Raw genomic sequence first — 25789 nt, forward strand, 5'->3', positions numbered from 1 at the left:
GGGAACGATAATCAATACACGGTCTTAATGAACTCTTTCTTGGCCACAAAAAAACCCCAGCACCTAAAGGTGACGAGGATGTTCTAATATGACCCTTCTCCAATGACTCCTTAATATAGGATCGCATAGCATCATGTTCAGGTACTGATAAGTTGAAAAGCGGACCCCAGTCGGGTGAAATGGCGGAAAGAACGACACCCTCATTTATAATGGTAGTAGGCTTGGTCACATCAAGAGAATCCGCAAAGAAACTGCTAGAAAGGGCGTCCGCCTTAGTATTCTTAGAGCCCGGAAGAAAGGAGACCACAAAATAAAAACTCATGAAAAACAAGGCCCACCTAGCCTGTCTAGGATTCAAGCGCTTGGCTGATTCAAGATAAATCAAATTCTTGTGGTCGGTGAGGACCACAATTTGGTGTCTAGCTCCCTCCAACCAATGTCTCCACTCTTCAAATGCCCACTTCATGACCAACAATTCCTGATTCCCCACGTCATAGTTACGTTCAGATGGGGAAAATTTTCGAGAAAAGAAGGCACAGGGATTCATCTTAGAGGTTACCGGATCTCTTTGGGACAAAACGGCTCCTGCACCAATCTCAGAAGCATCTATCTCCACCTGAAATGGTAGTGAAACATCAGGTTGCCGTAGAACCGGGGCAGAAGTGAATCTCCGCTTAAGCTCCTGAAATGCCGAGACTGCCTCTGGAGACCAATTCACCACATCAGCGCCCTTTTTGGTCAAATCCATCAGTGGTTTAACAATACCAGAAAAATTACTTATAAATTTACGGTAAAAATTAGCAAAACCCAAAAACTTCTGGAGAGCCTTCAGAGAAGTGGGCTGAACCCAATCATAAATGGCCTGTATCTTGGCCGGGTCCATTTCAATAGCAGACAAGGACAAAATGAATCCCAAAAATGAAATTCTCTGTACACCAAAGAAATGAGGAGAGAGAAGGTGGGCACCACACTTAGTATTAGACAGTAAATAAACCGGGTGCTAATATGCACCAAAAACACTATAAATAGGAAGAGTAGAAACAGAAGCGCAGAAAACAGTGCACACAAAGGTCAAAGATGTGTATAAAAAAGGCTTTATTTAACACCAATGCCTGACAGACAGAAAATATATTTCAAAACACCATAAAATCACAAAGAACATGGACAATTCAAAACTGACAAGGTATACCATGAGGCAGTGGCGTAGCAACTGTTTGTGGCGCCCGGGGCGGTCGAAAAATTTGCCGCCCCTTTGGTCGCTGATAATCCGGAAGAATCCGAAGAGCCCACACTACACTCAAAGATCTAATTTTTAGTCTATTACTAACTCTGCTGTTATTATTTCTAAATTTCTAGACTTTTATCTTCTTGCAGTTCTCTCTCTCTCTATATATATATATATATGTGTATGTATTAGCGTGATGACCCTACTGAACCTCCACCACTGCCCTGCCGAGAGCTGCACCATAAAACAGTGTAAGGAGACCCACGTGTCCTCCCCCTGCACAGACCCACAGTACACCTCCTACAGAGCCCTCCTGTTCTCCCCTTGCACAGCCCCCCTCCCCGTGTACCCCCCTGCACAGCCCCTCCATGTCCTCCCCTACACAGCCTCCCGATGTACCCCCCAGCACAGCCCCCCATGTCCTCCCCTGCACAGCCCCCCATGTCCTCCCCTACACAGCTTCCCCATGTACCCCCCTGCACAGTCCCCCATGTCCCTCCTACAGAGCCCCCCCATGTCCTCCCCTGCAAAGCCCCCTCATGTCCTCCCCCTACAGAGCCCCCTCATGTCCTCTCCCTACAGAGCCCCCCATGTCCTCCTCTGCACAGCCCCCCATGTCCTCTCCCTACAGAGCCCCCCCATGTCCTCCTCTGCACAGCCCCCCATGTCCTCTCCCTACAGAGCCCCCCATGTCCTCCTCTGCACAGCCCCCCATGTCCTCTCCCTACAGAGCCCAACTCTTTTGCATAATATCAGCTATATGAAGATGTAGGCAATCCAACTCCAAGGATTAGGGAGCCTCAACTTTAGAATTAGTAAATGGGGGAGAGGGAGTAATTACCTAGATGCCGCCCCCTGTAGCATAACATTACATGATGGAATGAAATTCAAGGGGCAATCACATACCGCGGTGTCTCCCTCCCCTCACAGACATCATGGGCAGGCTGGGCAGCGCTTCCCGCCGTCCCCCTCACTCACTGGCTCCTGTGTCCCGGGATCCGCTCCTCCTGCGTCACCTCAGCCACACGCCACGTGTTCTTCTGGCAGCTCCGACCGAACAACCAGCCCCGAGCGGCCAACACCTCCGCCCAGCACCGGCTCAGGAGCGGAAAGCAGCCGGGGCTCCGAGTCCGAGTCCAGCAAGGCAGTGGCGTAGAAGGTAGAAAGCGCCTGCACTGTGCCTCCGCGGAGTCCGCGCTGTTCTCCCAGTCAGAGGAGAGGAATTGAATTGCTGCTGCCGCGCCGCCCCCACACACGTGCCGCCTGGGGCGGACCGCCCCCCCCGCCCCCCCCACGCTACGCCACTGCCATGAGGGCAATATTTGATAAAGGTGCAGCTGTGAATGGGTGACTCATACACAGATCACTGCCAGGGCGGCATGTAAAGGATAATTAATATTCCAATCAAAAATATAAATAGATGCTATGGTATTATAGCTAATGTTCGATAATATAATATCACATCAAAATTATTCCAACTTGCTAATTTACTAATATCATAAGCGCCCTGAGCAGAGATCATGTGCTAGACACATATATAACCATTATGGACTAAGCGCACTCCATGCAACTGTGTTATAGAGATCAAAGAGTAACTCACAAACTAGCCAAAGCTCGGGCACTATGCACCATTTTGTTGCTCTGGTGAATGTGCAATATACAGAGAAATAATTTATGCACAAAGCCAAAAGTCATGTAAAAAATTGCTCAAAACCAGAAAGACTGGTATGGTAGATAATTAATGAAATGTTATCACTTTAGAATGGTGCCAGAGCAATAACAATGCAGGGGCGGACCTACCACCCCTGCAGACCATGGAGGGGCCCCTCCAGCACCACATGGCTAATTATGTCAAAATTCAAATTAGCACCATGTGTAGTGCAATGAGGAGAGCAGCGCTGCAGGAGGCAAAGGGGCCCCAGCGCCGACTCCACACCTCCCCCGCTCCCTGCACTGAAGGAGGCAATGATGGAGCCTGGAGGAGAGAGCGTCAGCTGATGCTGCCTCTCCCATCATTTCCTGCTCTGCCTCTGACACAGCGGGTGCGCAATGACGTCATCGCACTCTCACTGTGTACCAGGCAGTGCAGGAGAGGAGACAGGACACGGGAGCAACGCAGGCACGAGGAGAAGGTGAGGAGTGTGTGTTTTTTTTTTAAATCAGTGTTAGTACTGGACTGTGGGCAGGCCCGGATTGGTAATATAACCAACCGGGCATTTTCCCGCTGGGCCGCTGTCACGTGGGCCGCGGGCGGCAGCGCCCGATCATCTGGCCGCTTGCCAGCGGCTGCGGCCACTGTTGCTCCTGCCGCCGGCCCTCTGTGGGCACGGCGGTGATAGTTTCAAGTCCCTCCCGCACTGCAGGGAGATAAGCCACCACGCCCCCCCCACGCACCCCATCCTCGCCTTAGCATGAGACCCCCTCCCCCCCGCAGCCACTCACAGCGTCGCACTCGCTTGCCTGCTCGCTCTGTTCGCAGGACCTGTGATGAGGTCACAGGAGGGGAGGAGTCAGGGGTCACATGATCAGGAGCCTTTGTCCAGACCCCCGATCATGTCACCCCTGACTCCGCCCCTCCTGTGACCTCATCACAGGTCCTGTGCGCTCAGCCTTGCCTCTACCGTCTGCAAGACTCTGCTTTGCTGTTGTCATGGTGCTGGTTGAGGTAAGTATGTGTGGGGTCAGGATTTACAGTGTGGATGTAGCAGAGCTGTGTGTGTACGACGTGTACGGAGCGGAGCCGTGTGTACGAGGTGTACGGAGCGGAGCCATGTGTACGAGGTGTACGGAGCGGAGCCGTGTGTACGAGGTGTACGGAGCGGAGCCGCGTGTGTACGAGGTGTACGGAGCGGAGCCGCGTGTGTACGAGGTGTACGGAGCGGAGCCGTGTGTGTACGAGGTGTACGGAGCGGAGCCGTGTGTGTACGGAGTGGAGCCGTGTGTGTACGAGGTGTACGGAGCGGAGCTGTGTGTACGAGGTGTACGGAGCGGAGCTGTGTGTACGAGGTGTACGGAGCGGAGCCGCGTGTGTACGAGGTGTACGGAGCGGAGCCGTGTGTGTACGAGGTGTACGGAGAGGAGCCGTGTGTGCACGAGGTGTACGGAGAGGAGCCGTGTGTACGAGGTGTACGGAGTGGAGCCGTGTGTACGAGGTGTACGGAGCTGAGCCGTGTGTACGAGGTGTACGGAGCTGAGCCGTGTGTGCAGGAGGTGTACGGAGCTGAGCCGTGTGTGCATGAGGTGTACGGAGAGGAGCCGTGTGTACGAGGTGTACGGAGCGGAGCTGTGTGAACGAGGTGTACGGAGCAGAGCCGTGTATGTACGAGGTGTATGGAGCGGAGCCGCGTGTGTATGAGGTGTACGGAGCGGAGCCGCGTGTGTGCGAGGTGTACGGAGCAGAGCCGTGTGTCTATGAGGTGTAAGGAGCGGTGCCGTGTGTGTACGAGGTGTACGGAGCGGAGCCGTGTGTACGAGGTGTACGGAGCGGAGCCGTGTGTGTATGAGGTGTACGGAGCGGAGCCGTGTGTGTACGATGTGTACGGAGTGGAGCCGTGTGTGTACGAGGTGTACGGAGCGGAGCCGCGTGTACGAGGTGTACGGAGAGGAGCCGCGTGTGTACGAGGTGTATGGAGAGGAGCCGCGCGTGTACGAGGTGTATGGAGAGGAGCCGCGCGTGTACGAGGTGTATGGAGAGGAGCCGCGCGTGTACGAGGTGTATGGAGAGGAGCCGCGCGTGTACGAGGTGTATGGAGAGGAGCCGCGCGTGTACGAGGTGTACGGAGAGGAGCCGCACGTGTACGAGATGTACGGAGAGGAGCCGCGCGTGTACGAGGTGTACGGAGAGGAGCCGCGTGTGTACGATGTGTACGGAGCGGAGCCGCGTGTGTACGAGGTGTACGGAGCGGAGCCGCGTGTACGAGGTGTACGGAGAGGAGCCGCGCGTGTACGAGGTGTACGGAGAGGAGCCGCGCGTGTACGAGGTGTACGGAGAGGAGCCGCGCGTGTACGAGGTGTACGGAGAGGAGCCGTGCGTGTACGAGGTGTACGGAGCGGAGCCGCACGTGTACGAGGTGTACGGAGAGGAGCCGCGCGTGTACGAGGTGTACGGAGAGGAGCCGCGCGTGTACGAGGTGTACGGAGAGGAGCCGCGCGTGTACGAGGTGTACGGAGAGGAGCCGTGTGTACGAGGTGTACGGAGCGGAGCCATGTGTGTGTACGAGGTAGAGCCGCGCGTGTATGAGGTGTACGGAGAGGAGCCGTGTGTACGAGGTGTACGGAGCGGAGCCATGTGTGTGTACGAGGTAGAGCCGCGCGTGTACGAGGTGTACGGAGAGGAGCCGTGTGTGTATGAGGTGTACGGAGAGGAGCCGTGTGTACGAGGTGTACGGAGAGGAGCCACGCGTGTACGAGGTGGACAGAGTGGAGCCGTGTGTGTACGGAGCAGAGCCAAGTGTGTACAAAGCATACAAAGCGGGCTTTTCGTATAAGCGGGGGTCTACTTTACCAATACCGATCAATAATGTATATAGCAAATTGGTATGGAGATAATTGTATAATTATATTAAAACTTAGCTTTTAATCTTAAATTAAAAAACTGTATATTGCAAATAAAGGTGCCAAAAATAAAAAAAAACATATAGTGATAATGTCTGTGCAACCGTGCCCATAAAATAAGATTGTATTTAAGACGCCTCCTATTGTCCAAATATGAGCGGATTACAATCCTCTTTAATGTCTATATATGGCCAGGTATTAATATTACCAAACACTAGCCATAGAACATCTCAATATATGCACCAAAGCACTTTTTAGAGGTTATCTTAGGTAACTAAATCATTAATCCTATACTCATTTCCAACATTTATGAACAATTATCATTAGAATGCGATTCATAAAAATAAGATATCTATTTCTCCAAAATCAGATATCTATTGCATTGGCATATTTACAGGTCAGAAAGAACAATATATCGCATCTATGGAGTCCAGTATAGTGTAGTGCCTATATTCCACAAAAATACTGCATATTAAATACTCTCATGATGCATTATTAATATGTCCTTATACTCATCTCATGTGTATTAGTCCTATACACTGATGCCTGTATATGCACTCTTGTGAGAAAGGCCCCCAGTCTTAAAAGAACTTCATGTCTGCATTTATCTGGGCCGCCTTAGTCCAACACCGTTCTCCCAACGCGTTTCATCTCCTCAGGACTCATCAGGGGAGTTTATGGAGTTCAAATAGACACATGGCGCGCAGATATCGCCTTCCTTTTATATAGCTGAGCACCACATTGTATCCTATCCATTTCCGGACGCCGGGTACCTCATTTCCGGTCCCACCATATGTAATGGCCCATCTCCATCTACATGCCCCACTTCCTGGGCTCGGCTTACGGCCATTTACATCACATCCGGTCTCGGAGGTACAGCGTCATCATAGCGCCGTTCACATGACCCATAGTGTCCATGGTAACCCGACGCTGCATATCCTCCATCTGATCGCGCTCTCTACCGCTATCTCCCAATTGTATCAATAGACTTGTTGATCAATCATATTAGAAGCGGCTACATCCAGATTATATATAGGAATTTATTCAGACTTTTTCAATTTGCTGAATACCCTATTAATGGACACTTTGCATGGATTCCATAACCATCTTTTCATTCACATTTAAAATAGATATGGGAAAAGGACGTATCTACAGTATCCCTCACCCAGAGAAAAAAATATATGAGGAAATCAGATACGGGGAGTCATATATTCAATTGGTATATTGTTACATATATGGGAGTCAATTAGTAGTCTGATCTAATGTTGCATGCTAGGCAGGGGACACCACAGATCTTCCTGTTATTAGAAGTATAGAGAGGGTGCTCACTAGGACTCTCCCTGATAAGCCCTCTCTACCTCTCCCCTACCTCACGCGGAGGTTGGCACCCTAATAACCTGCGCAAGTGGCGCCCCCACTCAACGGCGGCTCTCCCTAATATACCTCGCCCTATTACTCCCTCCCTACAAGAAGGAAGAAAAGGAGAGTATATCGTTTAATCCTTTAGGGTGCATTGTCTGCAGGGTAAATATCCAGAAAGTTTCTCTTTGGAGGATGTATTTATCCCAATCACCTCCTCTCTGATTTCTGGGTACCTTTTCGATACCTATAAAACTAGCCATCTTGAGATCTCCCTTATGAAACTGATTAATGTGATTGGCCACCGGGGTATCACGTTTATTGATAGTATCCCTATGATGCTCTCCTACCCTTACCCTAAGCTCTCTCTTTGTTTTGCCAACATATTCTACACCACATCTGCACGTCATCTTATATATAACCCCTACGGATCTGCAGTTAATAAATTGATGTATGGGGTATATTTTTCTTGTGTTATTACTGCAGAATTCGTTGTTTTTTTCAATTGAAGTGCAATATTTGCAGCAACCACATTTAAAGCATCCTTTTGGTTGGGTGCCCAGCCATGTGGCACTGTCAGCACTTTTTGGGGTAAAATGGCTACGGACCAACCTATCCTTTAAGGAACGGCCTTTCTTGTATGTAATCTGCGGGTGACTAGAGATAACCCTTGTGAGGTCCTGATCCATACACAAAATCGGCCAATGTCGGTCTATTATTTCTTTGATATCCTTGGCTCCGTTACAATATTTTGTGATGAATCTTATAGTTCCATCATCCTCGGTTTTCTGCCCAGGAGTGAGTAGGTCCTTCCTATCCCTAGCCAGGGATGTCCTATAAGCATTCCTTAGGATCCCATCCGGGTATCCCCGTTCTAAGAAACGGGATCTCAAATCATCGGCTTGCGTCTTATAGGTAACCTGATCCGAACAGTTCCTTCTCATTCGAAGGTACTGCCCCTTAGGGATACCTTTTTTCAAGGGAACTGGATGGTTAGATTCCCATCTCAGAAAAGGTACCCAGAAATCAGAGAGGAGGTGATTGGGATAAATACATCCTCCAAAGAGAAACTTTCTGGATATTTACCCTGCAGACAATGCACCCTAAAGGATTAAACGATATACTCTCCTTTTCTTCCTTCTTGTAGGGAGGGAGCAATAGGGTGAGGTATATTAGGGAGAGCCGCCGTTGAGTGGGGGCGCCACTTGCGCAGGTTATTAGGGTGCCAACCTCCGCGTGAGGTAGGGGAGAGGTAGAGAGGGCTTATCAGGGAGAGTCCTAGTGAGCACCCTCTCTATACTTCTAATAACAGGAAGATCTGTGGTGTCCCCTGCCTAGCATGCAACATTAGATCAGACTACTAATTGACTCCCATATATGTAACAATATACCAATTGAATATATGACTCCCCGTATCTGATTTCCTCACATATTTTTTTCTCTGGGTGAGGGATACTGTAGATACGTCCTTTTCCCATATCTATTTTAAATGTGAATGAAAAGATGGTTATGGAATCCATGCAAAGTGTCCATTAATAGGGTATTCAGCAAATTGAAAAAGTCTGAATAAATTCCTATATATAATCTGGATGTAGCCGCTTCTAATATGATTGATCAACAAGTCTATTGATACAATTGGGAGATAGCGGTAGAGAGCGCGATCAGATGGAGGATATGCAGCGTCGGGTTACCATGGACACTATGGGTCATGTGAACGGCGCTATGATGACGCTGTACCTCCGAGACCGGATGTGATGTAAATGGCCGTAAGCCGAGCCCAGGAAGTGGGGCATGTAGATGGAGATGGGCCATTACATATGGTGGGACCGGAAATGAGGTACCCGGCGTCCGGAAATGGATAGGATACAATGTGGTGCTCAGCTATATAAAAGGAAGGCGATATCTGAGCGCCATGTGTCTATTTGAACTCCATAAACTCCCCTGATGAGTCCTGAGGAGATGAAACGCGTTGGGAGAACGGTGTTGGACTAAGGCGGCCCAGATAAATGCAGACATGAAGTTCTTTTAAGACTGGGGGCCTTTCTCACAAGAGGGCATATACAGGCATCAGTGTATAGGACTAATACACATGAGATGAGTATAAGGACATATTAATAATGCATCATGAGAGTATTTAATATGCAGTATTTTTGTGGAATATAGGCACTACACTATACTGGACTCCATAGATGCGATATATTGTTCTTTCTGACCTGTAAATATGCCAATGCAATAGATATCTGATTTTGGAGAAATAGATATCTTATTTTTATGAATCGCATTCTAATGATAATTGTTCATAAATGTTGGAAATGAGTATAGGATTAATCATTTAGTTACATAAGATAACCTCTAAAAAGTGCTTTGGTGCATATATTGAGATGTTCTATGGCTAGTGTTTGGTAATATTAATACCTGGCCATATATAGACATTAAAGAGGATTGTAATCCGCTCATATTTGGACAATAGGAGGCGTCTTAAATACAATCTTATTTTATGGGCACGGTTGCACAGACATTATCACTATATGTTTTTTTTTTATTTTTGGCACCTTTATTTGCAATATACAGTTTTTTAATTTAAGATTAAAAGCTAAGTTTTAATATAATTATACAATTATCTCCATACCAATTTGCTATATACATTATTGATCGGTATTGGTAAAATAGACCCCCGCTTATACTATTTGACTATTGGATATGGCAGGTTTCCTATCCACAGGGATAGACACAAATCAATGGATGAATGAGGCTAAGGACGTTTTTTTGGACGGTGTCTTCACGCAGAGAAAATATATTCCATCATTCAGTGCAGCTTTTAAGGAACTCACCAAAATATATAAAGAGCAAATCACGTCTTGGTGGGAGGTACAAAGTTTGGAAAATTATATAAAAGCAGGCATAGTACCTAGACACCTTAGAATATCTATTAATTTTGGTTATAGATATAAAAGCGCAACGCTGTCAGCTAAACTTGAAAAGGAGGCTACGGATAGCTCACTAAGATTAATGAGAATACTCCTAGATGAGGAAAAATCTATGCTAATTTCCATTAATGAACGTCTTAAAGAGCAAATAGAGGTCACAAAAAAATTTTCAGCAGAAACGGAATTCTCTATAAAAGAAAATAGTTTACAGAATACTATTGAAAAATTTCAATACCATCTTAAAGAAAGAAAACATAAGTATTTTATTAGAGACCTACAGGAGTTTCGAGATAATAAGGCATATACGGTTGCTAATATCAAACCAAATAGACAACCAGAAACGGATATTTCATCCTCTGAGGCTGAATATTCCGACTCCGAGGGTAGGTTCAAAAACAATAGGGGGAGAACTAGAGGCAGATGGGGTATACGAGGAGGTAGAGGAGCAGGTCGGGGGTCACCACAAAGGGAACATTTTTTAGACTCAAATTACCCATTGAGAAGTCGATTCAATACCCGGAACCCCATTTGAATAACCAAATCGTTAATATCTCATCAAAACCCCTAAATAAGGAACAGATGGCGGTGTTAAGTAAGGGTATGTCATTTGTCCCAACCTCTGATTTTGTATGCTTTGAAGCTATTAAAGACCTTAATTTGTTCATACGTAAACTTAAATGGAAGAAATACTTTATAAACGCAGATAAAAAAAGCTGCACTGAATTGGGTATTGATGAGGACCTATTGGGTGATGTCAGGTTTTTGTATCATCTGGGGGATGTGGACCCCAATGAATATGGCGAAGGTCCTTTTACGGACTTTAAGAACAAAAGCAAACGTATGCCACCAATCAATAATGATATAAGTGCCATAGATGTTTTCTCTAATTTGGTCTCTAGGGACTTGATGGACCTAGAAAAATCGCAAAAACGAAGACCCCATAATCTTACCAAAATTGAGATGGATGGTCTGCTTGAATTAGAGAGGGATACCACCAGGATAATTAAACCATCGGATAAAGGTGGTAACACAGTGGTGATGGATGTTGCCCAATATAGATCTCTGTGTTACTCTATTGCAGAAATCCATGGGGTACGAGACACTTGAATGTAACCCTACAGAAATATATTTAAAAGAACTAAAAATGTTGGTTGATGGGGCCTTTCAATCAAAATTGATTGATAAAAATGAACGAGATTTTCTTATTCCTACACACCCGGTAGTGGCGACTTTTTATGCCCTGCCAAAGGTTCACAAGGGCCTGGTACCATTAAAAGGAAGGCCTATAGTTTCTGGAATTGGGAGTCTAACCCAAAATTTAGGGTTATATGTTGATAAAATATTGAGACCCTTTGTGGTCTCTTTGAGCTCATACACACGGGACACCACTGATCTTTTATTGAAACTGGATAACATCGAGTTGGACACCAATATGATTTTGGGTTCAATCGATGTGGAGGCTTTGTACTCTTCGATCCCCCATGAGAAGGGTTTAATGGCTACGGACTACTATCTAAGAACGAGAGGTTTACAATATATGGAACACAATTCATTTGTGATGAGGGCCCTTGAATTCTGTTTAACAAAGAACTTTTTTCTATTTGATGGCAAGTACTTCCACCAGCTCAGGGGCACCGCGATGGGTAGCCCTTGTGCACCATCTTATGCAAATTTGCTCCTGGGCTGGTGGGAGGAAAATGCCATCTTTGGAGAGCACTCAGAAGTGGCGGAGGAAAACATTGTCCTGTAGCTTCGCTACATGGACGATGTCTTTATAATCTGGAAGGGTGATGAGAAGAGCTTTTGTAACTTTGTAAAAGGCCTTAATAAGAATGATCTGGGCCTTAGTTTTACTTGTGAGGTCAATGCTCGTAGTATACCGTTTTTGGATGTTCTGATTGAACGGGGTGAAAATGGACGCCTTCTTACTAAGACATATAGAAAACCTACATCTTCTAATTCACTTCTGAGATGGGAATCTAACCATCCAGTTCCCTTGAAAAAAGGTATCCCTAAGGGGCAGTACCTTCGAATGAGAAGGAACTGTTCGGATCAGGTTACCTATAAGACGCAAGCCGATGATTTGAGATCCCGTTTCTTAGAACGGGGATACCCGGATGGGATCCTAAGGAATGCTTATAGGACATCCCTGGCTAGGGATAGGAAGGACCTACTCACTCCTGGGCAGAAAACCGAGGATGATGGAACTATAAGATTCATCACAAAATATTGTAACGGAGCCAAGGATATCAAAGAAATAATAGACCGACATTGGCCGATTTTGTGTATGGATCAGGACCTCACAAGGGTTATCTCTAGTCACCCGCAGATTACATACAAGAAAGGCCGTTCCTTAAAGGATAGGTTGGTCCGTAGCCATTTTACCCCAAAAAGTGCTGACAGTGCCACATGGCTGGGCACCCAACCAAAAGGATGCTTTAAATGTGGTTGCTGCAAATATTGCACTTCAATTGAAAAAAACAACGAATTCTGCAGTAATAACACAAGAAAAATATACCCCATACATCAATTTATTAACTGCAGATCCGTAGGGGTTATATATAAGATGACGTGCAGATGTGGTGTAGAATATGTTGGCAAAACAAAGAGAGAGCTTAGGGTAAGGGTAGGAGAGCATCATAGGGATACTATCAATAAACGTGATACCCCGGTAGCCAATCACATTAATCAGTTTCATAAGGGAGATCTCAAGATTGCTAGTTTTATAGGTATCGAAAAGGTACCCAGAAATCAGAGAGGAGGTGATTGGGATAAATACATCCTCCAAAGAGAAACTTTATGGATATTTACCCTGCAGACAATGCACCCTAAAGGATTAAACGATATACTCTCCTTTTCTTCCTTCTTGTAGGGAGGGAGCAATAGGGTGAGGTATATTAGGGAGAGCCGCCGTTGAGTGGGGGCGCCACTTGCGCAGGTTATTAGGGTGCCAACCTCCGCGTGAGGTAGGGGAGAGGTAGAGAGGGCTTATCAGGGAGAGTCCTAGTGAGCACCCTCTCTATACTTCTAATAACAGAAAGATCCGTGGTGTCCCCTGTCTAGCATGCAACATTAGATCAGACTACTAATTGACTCCCATATATGTAACAATATACCAATTGAATATATGACTCCCCGTATCTGATTTCCTCATATTATTTCTCTCTGGGTGAGGGATACTGTAGATACGTCCTTTTCCCATATCTATTTTAAATGTGAATGAAAAGATGGTTATGGAATCCATGCAAAGTGTCCATTAATAGGGTATTCAGCAAATTGAAAAAGTCTGAATAAATTCCTATATATAATCTGGATGTAGCCGCTTCTAATATGATTGATCAACAAGTCTATTGATACAATTGGGAGATAGCGGTAGAGAGCGCGATCAGATGGAGGATATGCAGCGTCGGGTTACCATGGACACTAAGGGTCATGTGAACGGCGCTATGATGACGCTGTACCTCCGAGACCGGATGTGATGTAAATGGCCGTAAGCCGAGCCCAGGAAGTGGGGCATTCACCTCCGAGACCGGATGTGATGTAAATGGCCGTAAGCCGAGCCCAGGAAGTGGGGCATGTAGATGGAGATGGGCCATTACATATGGTGGGACCGGAAATGAGGTACCCGGCGTCCGGAAATGGATAGGATACAATGTGGTGCTCAGCTATATAAAAGGAAGGCGATATCTGCGCGCCATGTGTCTATTTGAACTCCATAAACTCCCCTGATGAGTCCTGAGGAGATGAAACGCGTTGGGAGAACGGTGTTGGACTAAGGCGGCCCAGATAAATGCAGACATGAAGTTCTTTTAAGACTGGGGGCCTTTCTCACAAAAGTGCATATACAGGCATCAGTGTATAGGACTAATACACATGAGATGAGTATAAGGACATATTAATAATGCATCATGAGAGTATTTAATATGCAGTATTTTTGTGGAATATAGGCACTACACTATACTGGACTCCATAGATGCGATATATTGTTCTTTCTGACCTGTAAATATGCCAATGCAATAGATATCTGATTTTGGAGAAATAGATATCTTATTTTTATGAATCTCATTCTAATGATAATTGTTCATAAATGTTGGAAATGAGTATAGGATTAATCATTTAGTTACCTAAGATAACCTCTAAAAAGTGCTTTGGTGCATATATTGAGATGTTCTATGGCTAGTGTTTGGTAATATTAATACCTGGCCATATATAGACATTAAAGAGGATTGTAATCCGCTCATATTTGGACAATAGGAGGCGTCTTAAATACAATCTTATTTTATGGGCACGGTTGCACAGACATTATCACTATATGTTTTTTTTTATTTTTGGCACCTTTATTTGCAATATACAGTTTTTTAATTTAAGATTAAAAGCTAAGTTTTAATATAATTATACAATTATCTCCATACCAATTTGCTATATACACAACAAAGCGTGCTTTTCCCACGGACACAGGAGTACACGGCGGAGCCCCGAGGAGCATTTTAAAACACACACATGACGTTCCACCTGAAGTGATGTGCTGGAAGCTGACCGGAAATGAGATAATTTCTTGAGGAGATTGTGACGGAACCAGGAATGCTTCAGATCCATCACCTCCTCCGACAGCGCAGACAGCAGGATCGCCTTGGAATCGGGGATGACGGCCATGTGAGCGGATCATGATAGGTCCTGCACCGGGAGGCTCAGGTGGGCACTACAATGGGAGCCGGGCTGCTATAGTATCTTTATAGAATCTTTCTTTATTTCTTTCTCTCTTTTTCTCTCTCTCTCTGTTCTTTCTTCCCCTCTTTCTTTCTTTTTCTTTCCTCTCTTTCTCTCTTTTCTTTCTTTCTTTTCTTTACTTCTTTCTTTCTCTCTCTGTTCTTTCTTTCCCCTTTCTTTCTCGCTCTCTCTGTTTTCTTTTTTCTCTCTCTCTGTTTTCTCTCTTCCTTAGTGCCAGTCAGTGTGCCCATAATGCCAGCCACTGTGCCCTCAGTACCAGTCAGTGTCATCAGCAGTGCTAAATGGGTGCGATTAGGTGTGGACATGGGTGTGACTAGTTGTGAAATGGGTGTGGCTGGGCGTGGCCAAAATTTGCAGCGGCGCGGGCAGCACGCCGCAGTCTTTGTACATCTTTCCCTTCTTCAAAAGTTGGGAGGTATGATAGGGGCGGCTATGACCAGGGGGTCTGGTTGCCCAATAGAGAGCAGTTCTGCCAGGAATTCTGTAATCATGCATACAAAAGGGGACAGAGCTTTGGGAGGAGTACTGTACCTAAAAGCAATAAATAGGACTGAGCTGAAATACTGGGCACAGCTGTGACTACATGTTATATAGTCGTGTTAATCTCCTCTCACTTCTTGTAAACTACAAGTGTACAAAGATATTATATAGTCACCATGTGACTAGTGGGCCTGTGTAACTTCAAATGCCAGGGCTGAATTTTAGTCCCAGTCCGGCCCTGACTTTGGGGCCATGCTGGGGGTGCTATATACCATGCTGGGCTGTATTATACCATGCTGGGGGGGCTATATACCATGCTTGGCTGTATTATACCATGCTGGGGGGGCAATATACCATGCTGGGCTGTATTATACCATGCTGGGGGGCTATATACCATGCTGGGCTGTATTATACCATGCTGGGGGGGCTATATACCATGCTGGTCTGTATTATACCATGCTGGGGGGGCTATATACCATGCTGGGCTGTATTATACCATGCTGGGGGGGCTATATACCATGCTGGGCTGTATTATACCATGCTGGGGGGCTATATACCATGCTGGGCTGTATTATACCATGCTGGGGGGGCTATATACCATGCTGGTCTGTATTATACCATGCTGGGGGGGCTATATACCATGCTGGGCTGTATTATACCATGCTGGGCTGTATTATACCATTCTGGGGGGGCTATATACCATGCTGGGCTGTATTATACCATTCTGGGGGGGCTATATACCATGCTGGGCTGTACTAAACCATGTGGGCTATATACCATGGTGGGCTGTATACCATGGTGGTCTGGACTATATACCATGTGGTGCTGGGCTATATACTATGTAGCTGTGTTATATACCATGGGGGGTACATTTTACATTATATTCTATAAGGGGAGGCTGTGTTATATACAGTGGGGAAAAAAAGTATTTAGTCAGTCAGCAATAGTGCAAGTTCCACCACTTAAAAAGATGAGAGGCGTCTGTAATTTACATCATAGGTAGACCTCAACTATGGGAGACAAACTGAGAAAAAAAAATCCAGAAAATCACATTGTCTGTTTTTTTTTCATTTTATTTGCATATTATGGTGGAAAATAAGTACTTGGTCAGAAACAAGCAATCAAGATTTCTGGCTCTCACAGACCTGTAACTTCTTCTTTAAGAGTCTCCTCTTTCCTCCACTCATTACCTGTAGTAATGGCACCTGTTTAAACTTGTTATCAGTATAAAAAGACACCTGTGCACACCCTCAAACAGTCTGACTCCAAACTCCACTATGGTGAAGACCAAAGAGCTGTCAAGGGACACCAGAAACAAAATTGTAACCCTACACCAGGCTGGGAAGACTGAATCTGCAATAGCCAACCAGCTTGGAGTGAAGAAATCAACTGTGGGAGCAATAATTAGAAGATGGAAGACATACAAGACCACTGATAATCTCCCTCGATCTGGTGCTCCACGCAAAATCCCACCCCGTGGGGTCAGAATGATCACAAGAACGGTGAGCAAAAATCCCAGAACCATGCGGGGGGACCTAGTGAATGAACTGCAGAGAGCTGGGACCAATGTAACAAAGCCTACCATAAGTAACACACTACGCCACCATGGACTCAGATCCTGCAGTGCCACACGTGTCCCACTGCTTAAGCCTGTACATGTCCGGGCCCGTCTGAAGTTTGCTAGAGAGCATTTGGATGATCCAGAGGAGTTTTGGGAGAATGTCCTATGGTCTGATGAAACCAAACTGGAACTGTTTGGTAGAAACACAACTTGTCGTGTTTGGAGGAAAAAGAATACTGAGTTGCATCCATCAAACACCATACCTACTGTAAAGCATGGTGGTGGAAACATCATGCTTTGGGGCTGTTTCTCTGCAAAGGGGCCAGGACGACTGATCTGGGTACATGAAAGAATGAATGGGGCCATGTATCATGAGATTTTGAGTGCAAACCTCCTACCTTCAGCAAGGGCATTGAAGATGAAACGTGGCTGGGTCTTTCAACATGACAATGATCCAAAGCACACCGCCAGGGCAACGAAAGAGTGGCTTCGTAAGAAGCATTTCAAGGTCCTGGAGTGGCCTAGCCAGTCTCCAGATCTCAACCCTATAGAAAACCTTTGGAGGGAGTTGAAAGTCCGTGTTGCCAAGCGAAAAGCCAAAAACATCACTGCTCTAGAGGAGATCTGCATGGAGGAATGGGCCAACATACCAACAACAGCGTGTGGCAACCTTGTGAAGACTTACAGAAAACGTTTGACCTCTGTCATTGCCAACAAAGGATATATCACAAAGTATTGAGATGAAATTTTGTTTCTGACCAAATACTTATTTTCCACCATAATATGCAAATAAAATGACAAAAAAACAGACAATGTGATTTTCTGGATTTTTTTTTCTCAGTTTGTCTCCCATAGTTGAGGTCTACCTATGATGTAAATTACAGACGCCTCTCATCTTTTTAAGTGGTGGAACTTGCACTATTGCTGACTGACTAAATACTTTTTTCCCCACTGTAATAGGGGGGCTACATTATATTCTATGGGGAGGTGGGCTGTATTATATTCTATTTGGGGCTACATTATATTCTATTTGGGGCTATATTATATTCTATAGGGGGGCTGTATTATATTTATATTCTATGGGGCTGCATTATATGATATTATGAGGGCTACATTGTATTCTATGGAGGGGCTACATAAACTATATAAGGGGCTGCTGTTATGAATGGGTCACCGAGGAGAAAAAGGCAAAACAAGCTAAGCCACAGAAAACCAGAGTGGTTGATGACTATGCAGATTGCAGATCCCTGATCTTACCACACAACTAGCAGTAGCTGTGGAGCATGACTACGATGTTCCTAGACGCCTCATCACGGCCGGAGGACTACATAAGCCTAAAGCAAGAAAAGGGAAAACTAAGTGCCCCAGAGCAGACCCCAAAGGAATAGATAGCCCCAACACATGTATTGACGGTGAAACAAGATGAAGGCACAAACACAGGCAGGAAAATAGGCTGAGCAATGTCCAACACTTCTGATAGCAAAATTAACCCTGAAGTCACTAGACTTCTCCCACTATATCAGAGCAAAAAGAGACCGAACTATTAAGGGACAAAAAGCCAATTGGCAAAATACTGATAAATAAGAGTGGAAATTCAGCTCAGCCCCCTGCCGGGGCTGGCAGACCACACAAAAAACTGAATAGACCAACAAAATCAAATGTGAACATTAGCAGAAAACTTAGCTTTAGATGACTGGAACAGAGCTGAAAACCAAGAGCTGACAAGCCAGAAGGAATCACCAGCAACTGAATTGGGCGTCGACTGTCTTAAATCCAATCTGAGAATCCTGAGATCCAATCATCATCCTCATTCTCAGGTGGCAGATCTCCACCGATCAAACCAGCCGCACCACCTCCCGACACCACCAGAGGGAGTCCAGAAGGGGAACCAGAGAATGAACTCACAACAGTACCCCCCGACTTGAGGAGGGGTCACCGAACCCTCATCCACACCACCAGGCCGATCAGGATGGGCCTGGTGAAAAGCAAGAACCAATCTATTGGCATTAATATCGGAGGCAGAGACCCAATAATTATCCTCTTGACCATAACCCTTCCATTTGACCAAATACTGGAGTCTCCGTCTAACCAAACGAGAATCCAATATTTTCTCTACCTCATATTCCACATTGCCTTCGACCAACACAGGGTCAGGAGGTGCTGCCATAGGAACCACTGGCTCAACAAACCTCTTCAACAGAGATTTGTGAAATACGTTATGGATCTTGAACGTAACTGGAAGAGCCAATCGAAATGAAACAGGATTAAGAATTTCCAAAATCTTATAAGGACCAATAAATCTTGGCTTAAATTTAGGAAATGCAACCTTCATAGGAATATTCTTAGACAACAACCAAACCATATCATCCACTTTAAACCGGGGACCAATGGTCCTACGCCGGTTGGAAAATTGCTGGGCCTTTTCCTGAGAGAGTGACAACTTATCCACCACTTGGTCCCATATCTCCTGCATTCTCTTAACCACCGTGTCCACACTTGGGCAGGACGAAGATTCCACTTGCCCTGAAGAGAATCGAGGATGAAACCCAAAATTACAGAAAAAGGGTGACATCAAAGTGGCAGAACTAGCTCTATTGTACAGTGCGAATTCGGCCAAGGGCAAAAATGAGACCTAATCATCCTGATCAGCAGATATAAAACATCTCAAATAAGACTCCAAGGTCTGGTTTGTTCTCTCAGTCTGTCCATTGGTCTAGGGATGAAACGCGGAGGAGAAGGACAACTGAATTCCCAGATTGGAACAAAAGGCTTTCCAGAATCTGGAAACAAACTGGACTCCTCTGTCGGACACAATGTTCTCAGGAATCCCATGTAACCAAACCACCTGTTATAAAAACAAGGGCACCAACTCAGCAGAAGATGGCAACTTTGGGAGTGGTACAAGATGGACCATCTTCGAAAATCTATCACAAATCACCCAGATAACAGTCATTTTCTGAGAGACAGGAAGATCAGAAATAAAATCCATTGAGATATGGGTCCATGGCCTCTTGGGCACCGGCAAGGGCATCAGCAACCCACTAGAACGAGAACAGGGTTTAGACCGAGAACAAGTCCCACAGGACTGTGCAAAATTCCTGACGTCACGAGATAAGGCAGGCCACCAAAAGGACCGACTCACCAAATTTCTGGTACCAAAAATACCTGGATGACCAGCCAATGCGAGCAATGAATTTCAGACATCACTCTCTTTCTCCACTGGTCAGGAACATACAATTTTCCCATAGGGCAACGCTCAGGTTTATCCTCCTGAAATTCCTCCAGGGCGCGTCTCAAATCGGGCGAAATGGCAGAAAGAACTACCCCCTCTCCTAGGATGGTAGTAGGCTCGGTCACACTAAGAGAATCGGCAAAGAAACTCCTAGAAAGGGGCATCTGCCTTAACATTCTTAGTGCCCAGAAGAAAAGAGACCACAAAATTAATACGCGTGAAAAACAAGGCCCATCTAGCCTGTCTAGGATTCAAGCGTTTGGCTGACTCTAGATAAATCAAATTCTTGTGATCGGTGAGGACCACAACTTGATGTCTAGCTCCCTCCAACCAATGTCTCCACTCCTCAAATGCCCACTTCATGGCCAACAATTCCCGATTCCCCACGTCATAGTTGCGTTCAGATGGGGAGAACTTTCGAGAAAAGAAGGCACAGGGATTCATCTTAGAAGTCACAGGGTCTTTTTGGGACAAAACAGCTCCTGCACCAATCTCAGAAGCATCTACCTCCACCTGAAATGGAAGTGAGACATCAGGTTGCCGCAAAACTGGAGCTGAAGTAAATCTCTGCTTAAGATCCTGAAATGCTGAGATAGCCTCAGGAGACCAATTCAGCACATCAGCGCCCATTTTGGTCAGATCAGTCAGTGGTTTGACAATACCAGAAAAATTACCTATAAATTTACGATAGAAATTAGCAAAACCCAAAAGCTTCTGGAGGGTCTTCAAAGAAGTAGGCAGAACCCAATCATAAATGGCCTGTACCTTGGCCGGGTCCATTTCAATAGTCGATGGAGATAAGATAAATCCCAAAAATGAAATCCTCTGTACACCAAAGAGGCATTTTGATCCCTTAACAAACAGGGAATTCTCCCTCAAAATCCGGAACACAGTCCGGACGTGTTCCACATGAGAATCCCAATCACTAGAAAAGATCAAAATATCATCCAGATAGATGATCAAAAACTTATCCAAAAAGTCACGGAAAATATCATTCATAAAGGACTGGAAGACAAAAGGGGAATTAGTGAGCCCAAAAGGCATCACCAGGTACTCAAAATGTCCCTCTGGAGTATTAAACGTCGTCTTCCATTCATCCCCGTGCTTGATGCGAATAAGATTATACGCCCCCCTGAGGTCAAGCTTAGTAGACCAGCAGGCACTCTTAACTCTGGAGAATAAATCAGACATCAGTGGTAACGGGTACTGATATTTAACCGTCATCTTATTAAGGTAACGATAATCAATACACGGTCTTAATGAACCATCTTTCTTGGCCACAAAAAAAAACCCAGCACCTAAAGGTGACGAGGATGGTCTAATATGACCCTTCTCCAATGACTCCTTAATATAGGATCACATAGCATCATGTTCGGGTACTGATAAGTTGAAAAGCCGACCCTTGGGAAATTTACACCCAGGCATCAACTCAATTGCACATAACTCCTATGAGGAGGCAAAGATGCAGACTTGCTCTCACTAAATACATCAGAAAAATCGGCTAGATAATCAGGAATATCATGAGACTGAGGAGAGGTGGAGAAAACAGGAGCATCCCTAAGAACACACTGACAACCCCAACTCACCACAGACCCAGATTTCCAATCCAAAACTGGATTATGAGTTTGCAACCAAGGAAAACCCAGAACACTAGTATCATGCAAATTATGCAGCACCAAAAATGTACAATTTTCTTGGTGGTCTGGGGCAACCCGCATCGTCACCTGGGTCCAAAACTGAGGTTTATTCTCCGCCAAAGGAGTAGCATCAATACCCTTCAAAGGAATAGGCGTCCGCAGAGGCGTCATGGAAAAACCACAACGTTTAGCAAAGTCCAAATCCATCAGATTCAGAGCTGCTCCTGAATCCACAAAAGCCTTAGTGGAAAACATGGATAAGGAGCAGATCAGAGTAATTGCCAAAAGGAAATTAGGTTGTATACTGCCCACAGCAAATGTGTGTGCAAAACGTTTCTCTCGTTTTGGGCAGACAGAAATAGTATGAGAGGCGTCTCCACAGAAAAAACACAGCTTATTACGCCTTCTAAACTCCTGACGTTGCGCCCTAGACAAAACTCTATCACATTGCATAGGTACAGACATTTGTCCAAAAGGTGGCAACTCCTCTCGTGTAGTTTTGCGTTCACGTAAACGCCGATCAATTTGAATGGCATAGAATCGTCAAGACCAGAGGGAACAGGAAATCCCACCATAGTATCTTTTACGGTTTTTGACAAACCCTTCCGAAAGAGAGCTGCCAAGGCACCATCATTCCAGGTAGTAAGGACCGCCCACTTTCGGAATTTTGACAGTATAACTCTGCAGAATCCTGACCCTGGTTCAATGCCAATAGGGCTTTCACAGCTTGATCAATAGCATTAGGTTCATCATACAACAACCCCAAGGCTTGAAAAAATGCATCCACATTAGTCAGAATAGGATCTTCAGGTGTCAACGAAAACATCCAATCCTGGGGATCGCCGTGCAGCAAAGAGATGACAATTTTAACCTGCTGCGCAGAGCTCCCCGATGAATTAGGCTTCAAGGCAAGAAATAATTTACAATTATTCTTAAAATTCAAAAATTTAGACCGATCCCCAAAAAACACATCAGGAGTAGGGATCCTTGGTTCAGCAGCATGTGAATGAGCGAGATAGGCGGAAATTCCCCGCACTTCAGCAGTGAGCTGCTCCACACGATCAGACAATTGCTTAATCTCCATTAAATAAAAAAAAATCCTCCTACGGCCCCAGAGAAAAAGAGGAAAAAAATATACATATAAAAGAAAAAAAAATTATGACACTTTTTTTTTTTCTTTCTTTCTTTTTACAATTCTTTCCTGCTTTTCAGTACCCTAGAATCTGCGGTATGGCTGGTGATTCTGTTATGAATGGGTCACCAAGGAGAAAAAGGCAAAACAAGCTAAGCCACAGAAAACCAGAGTGGTTGGTAACTATGCAGATTGTAGATCCCTGATCTTACCACACAACTAGCAGTAGCCGTGGAGCGTGCCTACGATGTTCCTAGATGCCTCGTCATGGCCGGAGGACTACATAAGCCTAAAGCAAGAAAAGGGAAAACTAAGTGCCCCAGAGCAGACCCCAAAGGAATAGATAGCCCCAACACATGTATTGACGGTGAAACAAGATGAAGGCACAAACACAGGCAGGAAAATAGGCTGAGCAATGTCCAACACTTCTGATAGCAAAATTAACCCTGAAGTCACTAGACTTCTCCCACTATATCAGAGCAAAAAGAGACCGAACTATTAAGGGACAAAAAGCCAATTGGCAAAATACTGATAAATAAGAGTGGAAATTCAGCTCAGCCCCCTGCCGGGGCTGGCAGACCACACAAAAAACTGAATAGACCAACAAAATCAAATGTGAACATTAGCAGAAAACTTAGCTTTAGATGACTGGAACAGAGCTGAAAACCAAGAGCTGACAAGCCAGAAGGAATCACCAGCAACTGAATTGGGCGTCGACTGTCTTAAATCCAATCTGAGAATCCTGAGATCCAATCATCATCCTCATTCTCAGGTGGCAGATCTCCACCGATCAAACCAGCCGCACCACCTCCCGACACCACCAGAGGGAGTCCAGAAGGGGAACCAGAGAATGAACTCACAACAGTACCCCCCGACTTGAGGAGGGGTCACCGAACCCTCATCCACACCACCAGGCCGATCAGGATGGGCCTGGTGAAAAGCAAGAACCAATCTATTGGCATTAATATCGGAGGCAGAGACCCAATAATTATCCTCTTGACCATAACCCTTCCATTTGACCAAATACTGGAGTCTCCGTCTAACCAAACGAGAATCCAATATTTTCTCTACCTCATATTCCACATTGCCTTCGACCAACACAGGGTCAGGAGGTGCTGCCATAGGAACCACTGGCTCAACAAACCTCTTCAACAGAGATTTGTGAAATACGTTATGGATCTTGAACGTAACTGGAAGAGCCAATCGAAATGAAACAGGATTAAGAATTTCCAAAATCTTATAAGGACCAATAAATCTTGGCTTAAATTTAGGAAATGCAACCTTCATAGGAATATTCTTTGACGACAACCAAACCATATCATCCACTTTAAACCGGGGACCAATGGTCCTACGCCGGTTGGAAAATTGCTGGGCCTTTTCCTGAGAGAGTGACAACTTATCCACCACTTGGTCCCATATCTCCTGCATTCTCTTAACCACTGTGTCCACACTTGGGCAGGACGAAGATTCCACTTGCCCTGAAGAGAATCGAGGATGAAACCCAAAATTACAGAAAAAGGGTGACATCAAAGTGGCAGAACTAGCTCTATTGTACAGTGCGAATTCGGCCAAGGGCAAAAATGAGACCTAATCATCCTGATCAGCAGATATAAAACATCTCAAATAAGACTCCAAGGTCTGGTTTGTTCTCTCAGTCTGTCCATTGGTCTAGGGATGAAACGCGGAGGAGAAGGACAACTGAATTCCCAGATTGGAACAAAAGGCTTTCCAGAATCTGGAAACAAACTGGACTCCTCTGTCGGACACAATGTTCTCAGGAATCCCATGTAACCGAACCACCTGTTATAAAAACAAGGGCACCAACTCAGCAGAAGATGGCAACTTTGGGAGTGGTACAAGATGGACCATCTTCGAAAATCTATCACAAATCACCCAGATAACAGTCATTTTCTGAGAGACAGGAAGATCAGAAATAAAATCCATTGAGATATGGGTCCATGGCCTCTTGGGCACCGGCAAGGGCATCAGCAACCCACTAGAACGAGAACAGGGTTTAGACCGAGAACAAGTCCCACAGGACTGTGCAAAATTCCTGACGTCACGAGATAAGGCAGGCCACCAAAAGGACCGACTCACCAAATTTCTGGTACCAAAAATACCTGGATGACCAGCCAATGCGAGCAATGAATTTCAGACATCACTCTCTTTCTCCACTGGTCAGGAACATACAATTTTCCCATAGGGCAACGCTCAGGTTTATCCTCCTGAAATTCCTCCAGGGCGCGTCTCAAATCGGGCGAAATGGCAGAAAGAACTACCCCCTCTCCTAGGATGGTAGTAGGCTCGGTCACACTAAGAGAATCGGCAAAGAAACTCCTAGAAAGGGGCATCTGCCTTAACATTCTTAGTGCCCAGAAGAAAAGAGACCACAAAATTAATACGCGTGAAAAACAAGGCCCATCTAGCCTGTCTAGGATTCAAGCGTTTGGCTGACTCTAGATAAATCAAATTCTTGTGATCGGTGAGGACCACAACTTGATGTCTAGCTCCCTCCAACCAATGTCTCCACTCCTCAAATGCCCACTTCATGGCCAACAATTCCCGATTCCCCACGTCATAGTTGCGTTCAGATGGGGAGAACTTTCGAGAAAAGAAGGCACAGGGATTCATCTTAGAAGTCACAGGGTCTTTTTGGGACAAAACAGCTCCTGCACCAATCTCAGAAGCATCTACCTCCACCTGAAATGGAAGTGAGACATCAGGTTGCCGCAAAACTGGAGCTGAAGTAAATCTCTGCTTAAGCTCCTGAAATGCTGAGATAGCCTCAGGAGACCAATTCAGCACATCAGCGCCCATTTTGGTCAGATCAGTCAGTGGTTTGACAATACCAGAAAAATTACCTATAAATTTACGATAGAAATTAGCAAAACCCAAAAGCTTCTGGAGGGTCTTCAAAGAAGTAGGCAGAACCCAATCATAAATGGCCTGTACCT

The 25789-nt window shown here is 45.4% G+C and overlaps 2 protein-coding genes across 2 annotated transcripts in view; one reads left to right on the forward strand and one right to left on the reverse strand.

Annotated features, from left to right (window-relative positions):
• LOC141047277 (uncharacterized) overlaps positions 1 to 25789 on the reverse strand; it is a 1035999-nt gene that overhangs the window by 569479 nt on the left and 440731 nt on the right. The window lies entirely within an intron of this gene.
• The window catches only part of LOC141047340 (uncharacterized), a 220077-nt gene that overhangs the window by 125008 nt on the left and 69280 nt on the right, over positions 1 to 25789 (forward strand). The window lies entirely within an intron of this gene.

Source organism: Dendrobates tinctorius, unplaced genomic scaffold (genome assembly GCF_039654945.1).
Source record: "Dendrobates tinctorius isolate UK_male_01 unplaced genomic scaffold, ASM3965494v1 ptg000126l, whole genome shotgun sequence".
Classification (NCBI taxonomy): domain Eukaryota; kingdom Metazoa; phylum Chordata; class Amphibia; order Anura; family Dendrobatidae; genus Dendrobates; species Dendrobates tinctorius.